We start from the raw sequence: 13,848 nt of genomic DNA on the forward strand, positions 1-13,848 counted from the left end.
GAGAATACTCCATCTGCATTTGAGAATAATATATATTCTGCTGTTTTTGGGTAGAGTATTCAATAGATGTCTATTAGGTCTAACTAGTTTATAGTGTTGTCCAAATCTTCTATAACCTAGACATTTTCTGCCTATTTTTTAAATCCATTATTGAATGTGAGGAATTGAAGTCTCCAACTACTGTTTTTGAATTGTCTATATCTTCTTTCACTTCTGTCAGTTTTCGCTTTATATACTCTGGTGCTTTGGTGTTAGGTGCATATATGTTTATAATTGCTATATTTTCCTCATAGGTTGACCCCTTTATCATTATACAATGTCCTTCTCTATTTTTAGTAACAATTTTTTTTTTTTTTTGAGATGGAGTTTCACTCTGTCGCCCAGGCTGGAGTGCAGTGGCATGATCTTGGCTCACCACAACTTCTGCCTCCCAGGTTCAAGTGATTCTCCTGCCTCAGCCTCCTGAGTAGCTGGGATTACAGGTGCATACAACCAAACCTGACTAATTTTTTTGTATTTTTTTTTTTGAGACAGAGTCTCACTCTGTTACCCAGGCTGGAGTGCAGTGGTGTGATCTCGGCTCACTGCAACCTCTGTCTCCTGGGTTCAAGTGATTCTCCTGCCTCAGCCTCCCAAGCAGCTGGGATTACAGGCATGTGCCACCACGCCCATCTAATTTTTATATTTTTAGTACAGATGGGGTTTCACTATGTTGGTCAGGCTGGTCTCTAACTCCTGACCTCATTATCTGCCCGCCTCAGCCTCCCAAAGTGCTGGGATTACAGGCATGAGCCACTGTGCCTGGCCCAAATGTCATTCCTTTTTAAGACTTAATAATATCCCATCATATGTATATACTATACTTCATTTATCCATCCATTTGTTGATTGACAGTTGGAGTATAAGTATGTGCTTAGATCCCTGCCATTAATTTATCTGGATTTATACCTTCAGCTCTCGACATTTGACTTTGATGTGTCTACATGTGGCTCTTCTTTGATTTATCCTTCTTAGAATTCATTGAGCTTCTTGTATGTGTGAATAAATGTTTTTCATCAAATGTGGGAAGTTTTCAGCCACTACATATTCACTATATATAGAATTCTAGGTGGTCATTCTGGTGGTTTTCTTTTTTTTGAGATGGAGTTTTGCTTTGTTACCCAGGCTGGAGTGCAATGGCACGATCTTGGCTCACTGCAACCTCTGCCTCCCAGGTTCAAGTGATTCTCCTGCCTTAGCCTCCTGAGTAGCTGGGATTACAGGCTCCTGCCACCATGCCTGGCTAATTTTGTATTTTTATTAGAGACGGGATTTCTCCATGTTGGTCAGGCTGGTCTTGAACTCCCGACCTCAGGTGATCCGCCTGCCTCGGCCTCCCAAAGTGCTGGGATTACAGGTGTAAGCCACCGCGCCCAGCCTTTTTTTTTTTTTTTTTCCAGTACTTTAAAGATGTTGCTACAGTGTCTTCAGGTTTTCATTCATTTCAAGACGTCTATAACATGTTAGCTTGAGAATAGAAAAAAAGAAACAAAAGTCTGCTGCCATTCTTATCTGTGTTCCTCTGTACATGTGTGGTTTTTTTTATTTTTTGGCTGCTTTAAAATTGTTTCTTTACCACTGATTTTAGGCACTATAATTATGATGTGCTACTGTAGACTAAAGTATCGTGTTCCCCCCCAAATTCATATGTTGAAATCCTAATCCTCAATACGATGTTGTTAGGAGGTGGGGCCTTTGGGAGGTCATAATGTCATGAGGGTGAAGATCTCATGGATGCGATTAGTGCCCTTATAAAAAAGACTGCAGGGAGCTTAGTGCCCTTTTGAAAGAGATCACAGGGAGCTCTCTAGCCTTCTTTCTGCCAACAAGAAGTCAGCTGTCTGCAACCTGGAAGAGACCCCTCACCAGAACCTGACTATGCTGGCATCCTGGTCCTGGACTTCCAGCATCCAGAACTGTGGAAAACAGATATTTGTTGCTTATACTACCTAGTCTATGGTAATTTGTGTATCGGCCCAAACTGACGAAGACATGTGCCTTGAAATAGTTTTTAAAATTTCTCCTGCTTGGGGTTCATTGATCACCTTGGAAATGTAGGCTTATAATTGTCATTACATTTGGAAAAAGTTAGCCTTTATTTCTTGTATTTTTTTTGGTTCCATTCTTGCTCTACAATTTTTGGAAACTCAATGACACCTGTACTAGGCCACTTGATGTTATTCCACTGCTCACTGATGTTACGTTTATTTCTTCCAGTCTTTCCTCTGTTTCATTTTAGATGATTTATGTTGTTGTCCCCAAGTTTATTAATTATTTTTTCTACAGTGTTTAACCTGCTGATGATCTTTTTCAGACTATTTTTCTTCTCAGACATCGTATTTTTCATTTCTACGTGTCTACTTGTAGGTTTGTTTTTGTCTTTTAATTAGCAGATGTGTTGTTTTTATTAAGGTAAAAACATGTCACATAAAAGTTGTCATCTTAAATTTTTTGTTTTTGAGATGGAGTATCGCTCTGTCGCCAGGTTGGAGTGCAGTGGCATGATCTCAGCTCACTGCAGTCTCTGCCTCCTGGGTTCAAGCAATTCTTCTGCCTCAGCCTCCCGAGTAGCTGGGATTACAGGTGCGTGTCACCACACCCAGCTAATTTTTGTATTTTTAGTAGAGACAGGGTTTCACCATGTTGGCCAGGATGGTCTCGATCTCCTGACCTCGTGATCTGCCTGCCTCGGCCTCCCAAAGTGCTGGGATCACAGGTGTAAGCCACCACACTTGACCAAACATTTTTAAGTATACAGTTCTGTAGTGTTAAGTGTATTCACATTGTCATGAATCTTAAAACATTTTTTTTATATCTCTCCTTAAAGTGCTCATCCTTCTACCTTCTTGAACACATGACCCATATATTAACTGTTTTAACTTTCTTGACAACAATTTCTATCGCTTCTGCCATTTCTGGGTCTGTTTATATTGAGTGATTTTTTTTCACCATAGATCTTATTTTCCTGCCTGATCATAAGTGGCAATTTTTTACTAAATGACAGATACTGTAAATTTTACTTTGTTGATTAATGAAGTTTTTGTATTTTTTTCTGATTTGGGGGCTTTGTTTTGCGATATAATTAAGTCACTTAAAATCAACTTTGTTCTTTTGAGGCTTGCTTTTTTGCTTTGTTAGGTGGGCCCACTACAGCCTTTAGTGTAGGACTAATTTGGTCTCAGTATTGGTACAACACCCTTGTGATAATGCCCCTTCTGTTAGATCTTTTGATTTGGCTGATGGGAACATGAAGTTTTCCCAACCTTGTGTGAGTTCTGAGACTGGCTCTGCCAGAATCTTTCTGGTGGGCTTTTACTGGCCTTGGTAGTTTCCTCACACACATGTGCTGATCAATTCTCCTTTGAAACTCTCTCCGTACAGCTGGAGTGCAGTGGCGCTATCTCAGCTCACTGCAAGCTCTGCCTCCTGGGTTCCTGCCATTCTCCTACCTCAGCCTCCTGAGTAGCCTGCCACCACGCCTGGCTAATTTTTTTGTATTTTTAGTAGAGACGGGTTTTCACCGTGTTAGCCAGGATGGTCTCAATCTCCTGACCTCATGATCCACCCGCCTCAGCCTCCCAAAATGTTGGGATTACAGGTGTGAGCCACTGTGCCCGGCCAAATCTCATTTTTTCAAAAAAGAAAATCTAGCTGTACTAAAAGCAAAAATCTGGGTGGGCGCAGTGGCTCATGCCTGTAATCCCAGCACTTTGGGAGGCTGAGGCAGGTGGATCACTTGAGGTCAGGAGTTTGAGACAAGCCTGGCCAACATGGTGAAACCCCATCTCTACTAAAAATATTTAAAAATTAGCCAGGTTTGGTGACACATGCCCATAATCCCAGTTATGGAGAGGCTGAGGCAGGAGAATAGCAATAGCTTGACACCAGGAGGCAGAGGTTGCAGTGAGCCAAGATCGCGCCATTGCACTCCAGCCTAGGTGAAAAATGAGATTCTGTCTCAAAATAAATAAATAAATAAAAGAAAAAATCTGAAAAATATATTATTAATGGATATATATATAAATATACACATATAATAAGAGTATGAAGAAATGCATGGGAAAGATAAATTCCAAATTCAGAATGTTGGTTCTTCTGGGGAAGCTGTGAGAAAGAGGAATGTGATAAGATGTGAAAAAGGGCCTATAATTGTATATATAATATTTTATTTCATAAGCTGGGTGGTGGGCACACAGATATTCAATTTACTATTAGTTATATTTAATATCAGACATCAGACTGAAAATATCTTACAATAAATAGATTCCCAAAAGAACAAAGGATTAAGTTATTAAAAAGACAAAGACACTCTAACAACACTGGAAGAAAAAAAGTGTATGTCTTAGGAGTATCTATGACCTTGACTGAACCTTTTACTTTCTTCTTCAAATGTGTGTGTAGGCTGGGTGTGGTGGCTCACACCCGTAATCCCAGCACTTTGGGAGGCTGAGGTGGGTGGGTCACATGAGGTGAGGAGTTTGAGACCAGCCTGACCAACGTGGTGAAACCCTGCCTCTAGGAAAAATACAAAAATTAGCAGGGTGTGATGGCACGTGCTTATAATCCCAGCTACTTGGGAGGCTGAGGCAGGAGAATTGCTTGAACCCAGGAGGTGGAGGCTGCAGTGAGCCAAGATCCCGCCATTGCACTCCAGCCTGGGTGACAGAGTGAGACTCTATCTCAAACAACAATAACAACAAAAAACAAATGTGTGTGTAATATATAAGAAATAGTCTTAAAATTACAATGATCAGGCTGGGTGTGGTGGTTCACGCCTGTAATCCCAGCACTTTGGGAGGCCCAGGCGGGCAGATCACTTGAGGTCAGGAGTTCGAGACCAGCCTGGCCAAAATAGCGAAACACCGTCTCTACCAAAAAATACAAAAATTACCTGGGTGTGGTGGTGCACAACTGTAATCCCAGCTACTCTGGAGGCTGAGGCAAGAGAATAGCTTGAACCCGGGAGGTGGAGGTTGCAGTGAGCCAAGATTGTGCCACTGCACTCCAGCCTGGGCGACAGTGCGAGACTCCATCTTAAAAAAAAAAATTACAATGATCAACCATTTATGAAATAATTGAGCCAGTCTTGTGCCCATTTCTTTGATTTTTGCTCTGTGAAGTTGGTATGGAGAATATACATGTCTCCAGACTATTCTTTACTTTTAGAGAATTTTAAGGCCGTGTGGCTGAAGCTTGGGAAACTGAAATCATTAGTAGGGAGAAGGAGGTAACAGTTTAAGGGCTCTTTCTTGCAGCTCTGTAAAATAGTAGGAAACCATTTCCTCAATTTTAGAGGAGTGAAATACCAGAAAGACTTGGGGAAGCTCACCAGATCACCTTCTGTCTGCTGCCTACCAGAAGGACCAGACCTAGCAATACTGATGCCCTTGTACAGTTAACAGAATTCTTGCCACTGCCAAGCATGTATCTATGTCTTTCCTTCCCTCCCTATTTTTTTTGCAAGGGAGTTTCACTCTTGTTACCCAGGCTGGAGTGCAATGGTCCAATCTCAGCTCACTGCAAACTCCGCCTCCCATGTTCAAGTGATTCTCCTGTCTCAGCCTCCCAAGTAGCTGGGATTACAGGCATGTGCCATCACTCCTGGCTAATTTTGTATTTTTAGTAGGATGGGGTTTCACCATGTTGGTCAGGCTGGTCTGGAACTCCTGATCTCAGGTGATCCACTCGCCTTGGCCTCCCAAAGTGTTGGGATTACAGGCATGAGCCATGGTGCCCAGCCTTTCCCTCTTACTTTTCCTCTCAGTTTGAAGGATTGTGATAGTCATTAATCATGTTTTCTAAATATTCCTGATTCTCTGTTTTCCAGGACGTGGTAGGATTGCATTTCCCAGGCTTAATTTGGATGAAGCCATGTGAGTAGTTCTGGTCAGTGAGTTGTAAATGAAAGAGACAAGCATCACTTCCAGACCAGAGCTTTTCTTTCTTTTTTTATTTTTATTTTATTTTATTTTATTTTTATTTTTTGAGACGAAGTTTCACTCTTGTTGCCCAGGCTAGAGTGCAATGGTGCTGTCTCGGCTAACTGCAACCTCCACCTCCTGGGTTATAGCGATTCTCCTGCCTCAGCCTCCCAAGTAGCTGGAATTACAGGCACCTGCCACCATGCCCAGCTAATTTTTCTATTTTTAGTAAAGATGGGGTTTCACCATGTTGGCCAGGCTGGTTTCGAACTCCGTATCTCAGGTGATCCACCCGCCTTGGCCTCCCGAAGTGCTGGGATTACAGGCATGAGCCACTGCACCTGGCTGAGAGCTTTTCATTGTTGGTGTGAGATCCTCCAGATTCTCTTTTCATCTGTCACAACAACACACAAGTTTCAAGCGGGTACCTGCTCACTCAGCTTGAGTCTTAATTAGATAGATAAGGAGCAGAGCCCCAGCTGATCCTTCATGGGATTACTGTGTAATTCCAAAATAAACCTTTGCTTAGAAAGCGCTAAAAGTTCCTTTGTATTATTCAGCTTAAATGACCCTTTGGAAAGGCAATCCTTGACCACTCAGGATAAAAGTCCTCAAGGATATCGGTTAGTTTTTTAACACATTCCCCTGTTTAATTGTCTTCATGGTACTCCTTACTCCCTGAAATAATTTTTTATTTATTAGCACTTGTTGTGTGTGTGTGTGTGTGTGTGTATGTGTGTGCCTCCCCTCTTTAAAACAGAAAATTTGCTGCTTATTTCATTCACAGAAGTCTCCCTAATGCTTTCAGGATAGAGACAAGTAGGGACCAGATCAGCCAGATACTTACAGGCCATGGCAAGAAGTTTGCATTTAATTCCTTTTTTTTTCTTTTATTTGTGAGACAGGGTCTCTCTCTGTCGCCCAGATTGGAGTGCAATGGTGCCATCTGGGCTCACTGCAAACTCCGCCTCCCAGGTTCAAGTGATTCTCCTGCCTCAGCCTCCCAAGTAGCTGAGATTACAGGCACGCACCACTACACCTGGCTAACATTTGTATTTTTAGTAGAGATGGGGTTTCACCGTGTTGGCTAGGCTGGTCTAGAACTCCTGGCCTCAAGTGATCCATCTGCCTCGGCCTCCCAAAGTGCTGGGATTACAGGTGTGAGCCACTGCGCCTGGCCCCTAAGTTTGCATTTAATTCTAAGTGCAACATGAAGCCACTGAAGGACAATGAGGCTCTGACTACTTTCAGAGAATGGCCATGGGAATGGGGCAACAGTGACAGTGAAAATAGATCAGTCAGTAGACTGTTGCATTATCCTAGGCAAGATGATGGTGGCTTGAACTAGGGTGGTGTCTGTGGACCAAAGATATAGGTCTTGTTGATGTGGGAAATGGGGAAAGTGAGGAAACAAGAATGACTCCCAAATTTCTCTCTTTAATAACTAGGTAAACAGGGGTTCTATTTGTTAAGATGGGAATAGTAAGGGAAGAACAGTTTGGGGGAAGGTTATGGCAAAGGGCTGGAAGTCTAGAATTCCCTTTTGAGTATATTAAGAAGACATTCTGATTTATATATGTCAATTTGGGGTAGCAGATATTAATCTGAGAATTTTTAAGTCATTTATGATCACTTTTGGAGAATATCTGTATACCGAAATAAATTTTAACATTAGGGCTGGGCACGGTGGCTCACACCTGTAATCCCAGCAATCTGGGAGGCCAAGGCAGGCAGATTACCTGAGGTCAGGAGTTCGAGACCAGCCTGGCCCACATGGTAAAACCCTGTTTCTACTAAAAAAAAAAAAAAAAAAAAAAAAATTAGCTGGGTGTGGTGGCAGGTGCCCATAATCCCAGTTACTCGGAGGCTGAGGCAGGAGAATTGCTTGAACCTGTGAGGCGGAGGTTGCAGTGAGCCAAGATCATGCCATTGCACTCCAGCCTAGGTGACAAGAGCAAAACTCGATCTCAAAAAAATAAAACAAAAGCATTTAAAGGTCAGACAGGTGTGGAGGAGCCCCCAAAAGTAACGGAGAAAGATCAACTAGGGATGGAAGAAGAAAACCAGGAATGTGGGCAAACCCAGAAACTAAACAAGGGAAATATTTCAAGAATAGAATGGTCAAGTTCTTTGAATGCTGCTAAGAACTAAGGTAAGAGAACAGAAATTTTTTTTTTCTTTTTTTTTGGAGACAGAATCTTGCTCTGTTGCCCAGGCTGGAGTGCAACGGCGCAATCTCGGCTCACTGCAACCTCCACCTCTTGGGTTCAAGCAATTCTCCTGCTTTAGCCTCCCAAGTAGCTGGGGCTACAGGCATGAACCATCACACCCAGCTAATTTTTGTATTTTTAGTAGAAACTGGGTTTCGCCATGTTGGTCAGGCTGATATTGAACTCCTGGCCTCAAATGATCCACCACTTCGGCCTTTCAAACTGCTGGGATTACAGGCGTGAGCCACCACGCCCAGCCAGGTATGTAACTTTTTAATCTTAGTAGCCATCTTTTTTAGGAATAGAATGGAAGGCAGGTTTGCCCTAAGCAGTTCCCAGCTTGACTTTTTTCTTTGGCTTAGTGATTTTGGGGTCCCAAGATTTATATTCCTTTCCCACTGTGGAAGCAAGCAGAGAAATGGGCACAGCTAGAGAGATACAGAGTTGGTGGGGGTAAGAAAAGTGTTATTTTGTTTTTACTTTTTTTTTTTTTTTTTTGAGACTGAGTCTCGCTCTGTTGCCCAGGCTGGAGTGCAGTGGCATGCTCCTGGCTCACTGCAACCTCTGCCTCCCGGGTTCAAGCAATTCTCTTGCCTCAGCCTCCCAAATAGCTGGGATTACGGGCACATGCTTCCATGCCCAGCTATTTTGTTTGTATTTTTAGTAGAGATGGGGTTTCATCATGTTGGCCAGGCTTGTCTCGAACTCCTTACCTCGTGATCCACCTGCCTCCGCCTCCCAAAGTGCTGGGATTACAGATGTTTTTACTTTTTAAAGATGAATCATATTAGAACAAGCTTGTATTACAGCATTTTTGTACACGGATGAGACCATCCAGCATGAGGAGTGATTGGATGATTCAGGAGAGAGAAGGAATCACCAAAACAACAAAATCTTGGCAGGTGCAGTGGTTCACACCTGTAATGTCAGCACTTTGGGAGGCCGAGGTGGGCAGATGAGATCAGGAGTTTAAGACCAGCCTGGCCAACATAGTGAAACCCCATCTCTACGAAAAATACAAAAATTAGCTGGGTGTGGTGGCGGGCACCTGTAATCCCAGCTACTTGGGAGGCTGAGGCAGGATAATGGATTAACTTGGGAGATGGATGTTATAGGGAACTGAAATCTTCCCACTGCACTCTGGCCTGGTGACAGAGAAAGACCCCATCTCAAAAAACAAAACAAAATAAAACAAAAGAATAAGGAAAAGTCAGGCTGGTTGCAGTCGCTCACTCCTGTAATCCCAGCACTTTAGGAGGCCAAAGCTGGAGGATAGTTTGAGCCCAGGAGTTCAAGACCATCCTGGGCAACTTAGTGAGATCCCATTTCTCTTAAATAAATAAATAAATAAAAGAATAAGAAAAAAATCATTAACTGAAGGAGAGAGGATACAAAATAGTCATCTTGGGGAGTGAAAATACAAAGTGTTTTAAACACTGGAATAGGGTGACCAATTTGAGACTCCTAATCATGAACTTAAAGCCTATCAGGCCTGGTGCAGTGGCTCACACCTGTAATCCCAGTACTATGGGAGGCTGAGGCAGGAGGATCGCTTGAGCCCAGGAGTTCAAGACCAGACCGGACAACATGGTGAAACCCCATCTCTAAAAAAAATACAAAAATTAGCTGGGCGTGGTGGCGCACGCCTATAATCCCAGCTACTCAGGAGGCTGAGATGGGAGGATTGCTTGACCCTGGGAGTCAGATGAAGCTGAGATCACACCATTGCACTTCAGCCTGGGCAACAGAGCAAGACTCTTTTTCAAAAAATAAAATATATATATATATAAAATAAAGTAAGCCTAACAGCCTGAAAGCCAGTTGTTCTAGCTGGTAAAGAGGGAACCACTGAAAATTGCCCTAGAGAGAGCAAATATGGTAATTGTTGTAGCTCATTTACACTAAATGATCATTTAAAGTATATAGTTATAATATAATACATGGCAATGTTAAAGAAAGATACAGCTAACAAAAATTGGAAAGTAGAAGGAGTGAAGAAGTATGAGAGGTTGGGGTGTGAATATCTTTATCTTACCCAGAGTGAGGAGTTAATGTATATTTTTGAAGGTTGAAAATCCAAGAATTAGATGTTGAAAGTACTTAGATTACATAATTTAAATTACAAAGTTTACCACGAGAGAAGAAAAATTTTAGGAAGAAATAGCTTAAATTACCTAAATCTTCATTTATCATAAGACAAGTGAATATACAATGCTAAAAATTGATAAAAGGCTGGGTGTGGTGGCGCATTCATGTAATCCCAGCACTTTGGGAGGCCGAGGCAGGAGGATTGCTTGAGCCCAGGAATTCAAGACCAGCTTGGGCAACATGGCAAAAACCTGTCTCTACAAAAATTACAGAAGTTACTTGGGCACGGTGGTGGATACCTGTAGCCCCAGCTACTCAGGTGGCTGAGGTGGGAGGATCACTTGAGCCCAGGAGTTCAAGGTTGCAGTGAGCTGTGATCAGGTCAGTGCACTCCAGCCTGTGTGATAGGGCGAAACTTGTCGTCTCAAGGAAAAAAAATGAGCCAGGCTCAGTGGCTCACGCCTGTAATCCCAACACTTTGGGAGGCCAAGGCAGGTGGATCACCTGAGCTCAGGAGTTTGAGACCAGCCTGGCTAACAAAGTGAAACCCCATCTCTACTAAAAGTACAAAAATTAGCTAGGCATGGTGGCAGGTGCCTGTAATCCCAGCTACGTGGGAGGCTGAGGCAGGAGAATCACTTGAACCCAGGAGGCGCAGGTTGCAGTGAGTCGAGACTGTGCCATTGGACTCCAGCCTGGGTGACAAGAGCAAAACTCCATCTCAAAAAAAAAAAAAAAAAAAAAAAGAAATGATAAAAAAATTAGTGAAGTAGACATTTTATTAATTTGTAAACAAGGAGGCAATCATTAGAAGAAACAAAAACAACATTAAAAGGGATTGCTTATGGGAGTGAAACTAGAAATGGAATAGGAAACAACTGCTTCTCATTATAAGCCCTTCTGTACTATCTGATTTTTTCAACATATGTAGGCATTACAATACTTTAATAAAATTAAAACCTATTTAGGTGTGAATGAAGACCTTTAGGTTGGAACCAAGTTTTATCAAGGCAAAATTAGTTAAGTTTTATCAAGGGGACATTTATTTCCAGCCCCTTTCCATGCCCTCTTCATAGCCTTCTCTCAATATTAGTTTTCTCCCAATATCAAAGGGATTCATTGTCCTCCTGCCTCTGGCTTTCTCCCACCTTCACTCAGGAATATTGCTTCTCCAGTTGTTTTCTGCTCAACATTTTTTTTTTTTTGAGAGGAGTCTTGCCCTGTTGCCCAGGCTGGACTACAGTGGCACAATCTCAGCTCACTGCGACCTCCTCCTCCTGGGTTCTAGTGATTCTCCTGCCTCAGCCTCCTGAGTAGCTGGGACTACAGACACCTGCCACCATGCCCAGCTAATGTTTGTATTTTTTGTAGAGACGGGTTTCACCATGTTGGCCAGGCTTATCTCAAACTCCTGACCTCAAGTGATCCACCTGCCTGGGCCTCCCAAATTTCTGGGATTACTGGGATTATAGGCGTGAGCCACTGTGTCCAGCCTATTCCTTTTTATTTTCATTTCCCAGTCCCGTTCTCTGCTAATACTGAAAATTTTTTTTTTTTTGAGACGGGGTTTCGCTCCGTTGCCCAGGCTAATCTTGGCTCACTGCAACCTCTGCCTCCCGGGATTTCAAGCGATTCTCCTGTCTCAGCCTCCTGAGTAGCTGGGATTACAGGCTCATGCCACCATGCCCGGTTAATTTTTGTATTTTTAGTAGAGATGGAGTTTCACTATGTTGGTCACACTGCCCTCGAACTCTGGATCTTGTGATCCGCTCACCTTGGCCTCCCAAAGAGCTTGGATTACAGGCATGAGCCACCACGCCCGGCCAAAAATTTTTTTTTTAGAAAAATAATTAACTCAAAGGAATTAATCTATGTTAACACACTGTCAGGTGCTGATATATATAGATTGGGGAAGATTTCATGGCAGTGTGTGAAGTCTTCCAAAGCAGTTCAAATTGTATCATCTTTATAGGGTTCATTTCATTCTTCTTTTTTTTTTTTCAGATGGAGTTTTGCTCTTGTGGCCCAGGCTGGAGTGCAATGACGTGATCTTGGCTCACCACAACCTCCACCTCTGGGGTTCAAGGGATTCTCCTGCCTCAGCCTCCTGAGTAGCTGGGATTACAGGCATGCACTACCACTCCCAGGTAATTTTGTATTTTTATTAGAGATGGGGTTTCTCCATGTTGGTCAGGCTGGTCTTGAACTCCCAACCTCAGGTGATCCGCCTGCCTTAGCTTCCCAAAGTGCTGGGACTACAGGCGTGAGCCACTGCGCCCGGCTTCATTGTTATTATGTAATGATTCAGCAGTTATTATCAACTGGGGTTGGAATCAGGATGGACCTTAAATAGTTGTTGAGATATTAATGTTTTTATTACAAGTTCTTGTTAACTTGTTTTAAACAGGATTTAGCACATCCCAAGCATGTAGGTGGGTAATAAATATGAATTGTGCAATTATGAGGATGACATAAAACTACTAAATACTTAAGGTAAAGATTGTTGACTTATTGACCACACACCCTTAATTTACATTCTTACAACACAAATGAAACTCATCAAATTATTTTGACAGTTTTATATGCTTAATCAACATGTTGGATATGGGATAAACAAACACGTAGCCTACAATTAACTGTCAACAATTGTTATTCCCATTATTATTAACTGATGTCCACCAATAACATTATATAACCCATACAACTTCTACTTCCAAGAAGTGCAGCATATTTCTTGTATTTTATTTATTCAATAAAAAAATTTTCCATGATAAAAAACATTACTGACATTAACACTCAATCAAGTTTATTACTTAATGCAAACAATGCTTTTTTGGGGATTGAAAATAATTGTGCATTTTTCTGTAGATTAGGGTACGTTTGTAATTGTATTTTGCAATTTTCTTCCCAAAGGTAGGAAAGTTTAATAAAAACATAATGAAAACTACTGAATTAAAAATCACTAAAGGCAGGCTGGGCTCAGTGGCTCACATCTGTAATCCCAGCACTTTGGGAGGCCAAGGCAGGTGGATCATTTGAGGTTAGGAGTTTCAGACAAGCCTGGCCAACGTGGTGAAATCCAGTCTCTACTAAAAAACCAACCAAACAAACAAACTAAAAAAGCTGTACGTGTTGGTGCATGCCTGCAATCTCAGCTACTGGGGAGGCTGAGGCAGGAGAATCGCTTGAACCTGGGAGGGGAGGCTGCAGTGAGCCGAGATGGCGCCACCCGCACTCCCGCCTGGGCGACAGAGTGAGATTCCATCTCAAACAAACAAACAAACAAACAAACAAACCAAAAATCACTAAAGGCAGAAAATAGGTTCTATTTTCCCCCACACCCCATTCTATTTCTTTTGTGCTTCTAAATAGAGTCTAGACTTTACCTTCATATCATTTTATCGAACTCATTTATTTTCTTGTTTTTGCTAATTCGTCTGCAAGAGGCCTACTTTTATCTTTAACTTTTAAAAAACATTCACGGGCCGGGCGCGGTGGCTCACGCCTGTAATCCCAGCACTTTGGGAGGCCGAGGCAGTGGGATCACCTGAGGCCAGGAGTTGGAGACCAGCCTGGCCGACATGGCGAAA

Source organism: Pongo abelii, chromosome 7 (assembly GCF_028885655.2).
Source record: "Pongo abelii isolate AG06213 chromosome 7, NHGRI_mPonAbe1-v2.0_pri, whole genome shotgun sequence".
NCBI classification, from domain to species: domain Eukaryota; kingdom Metazoa; phylum Chordata; class Mammalia; order Primates; family Hominidae; genus Pongo; species Pongo abelii.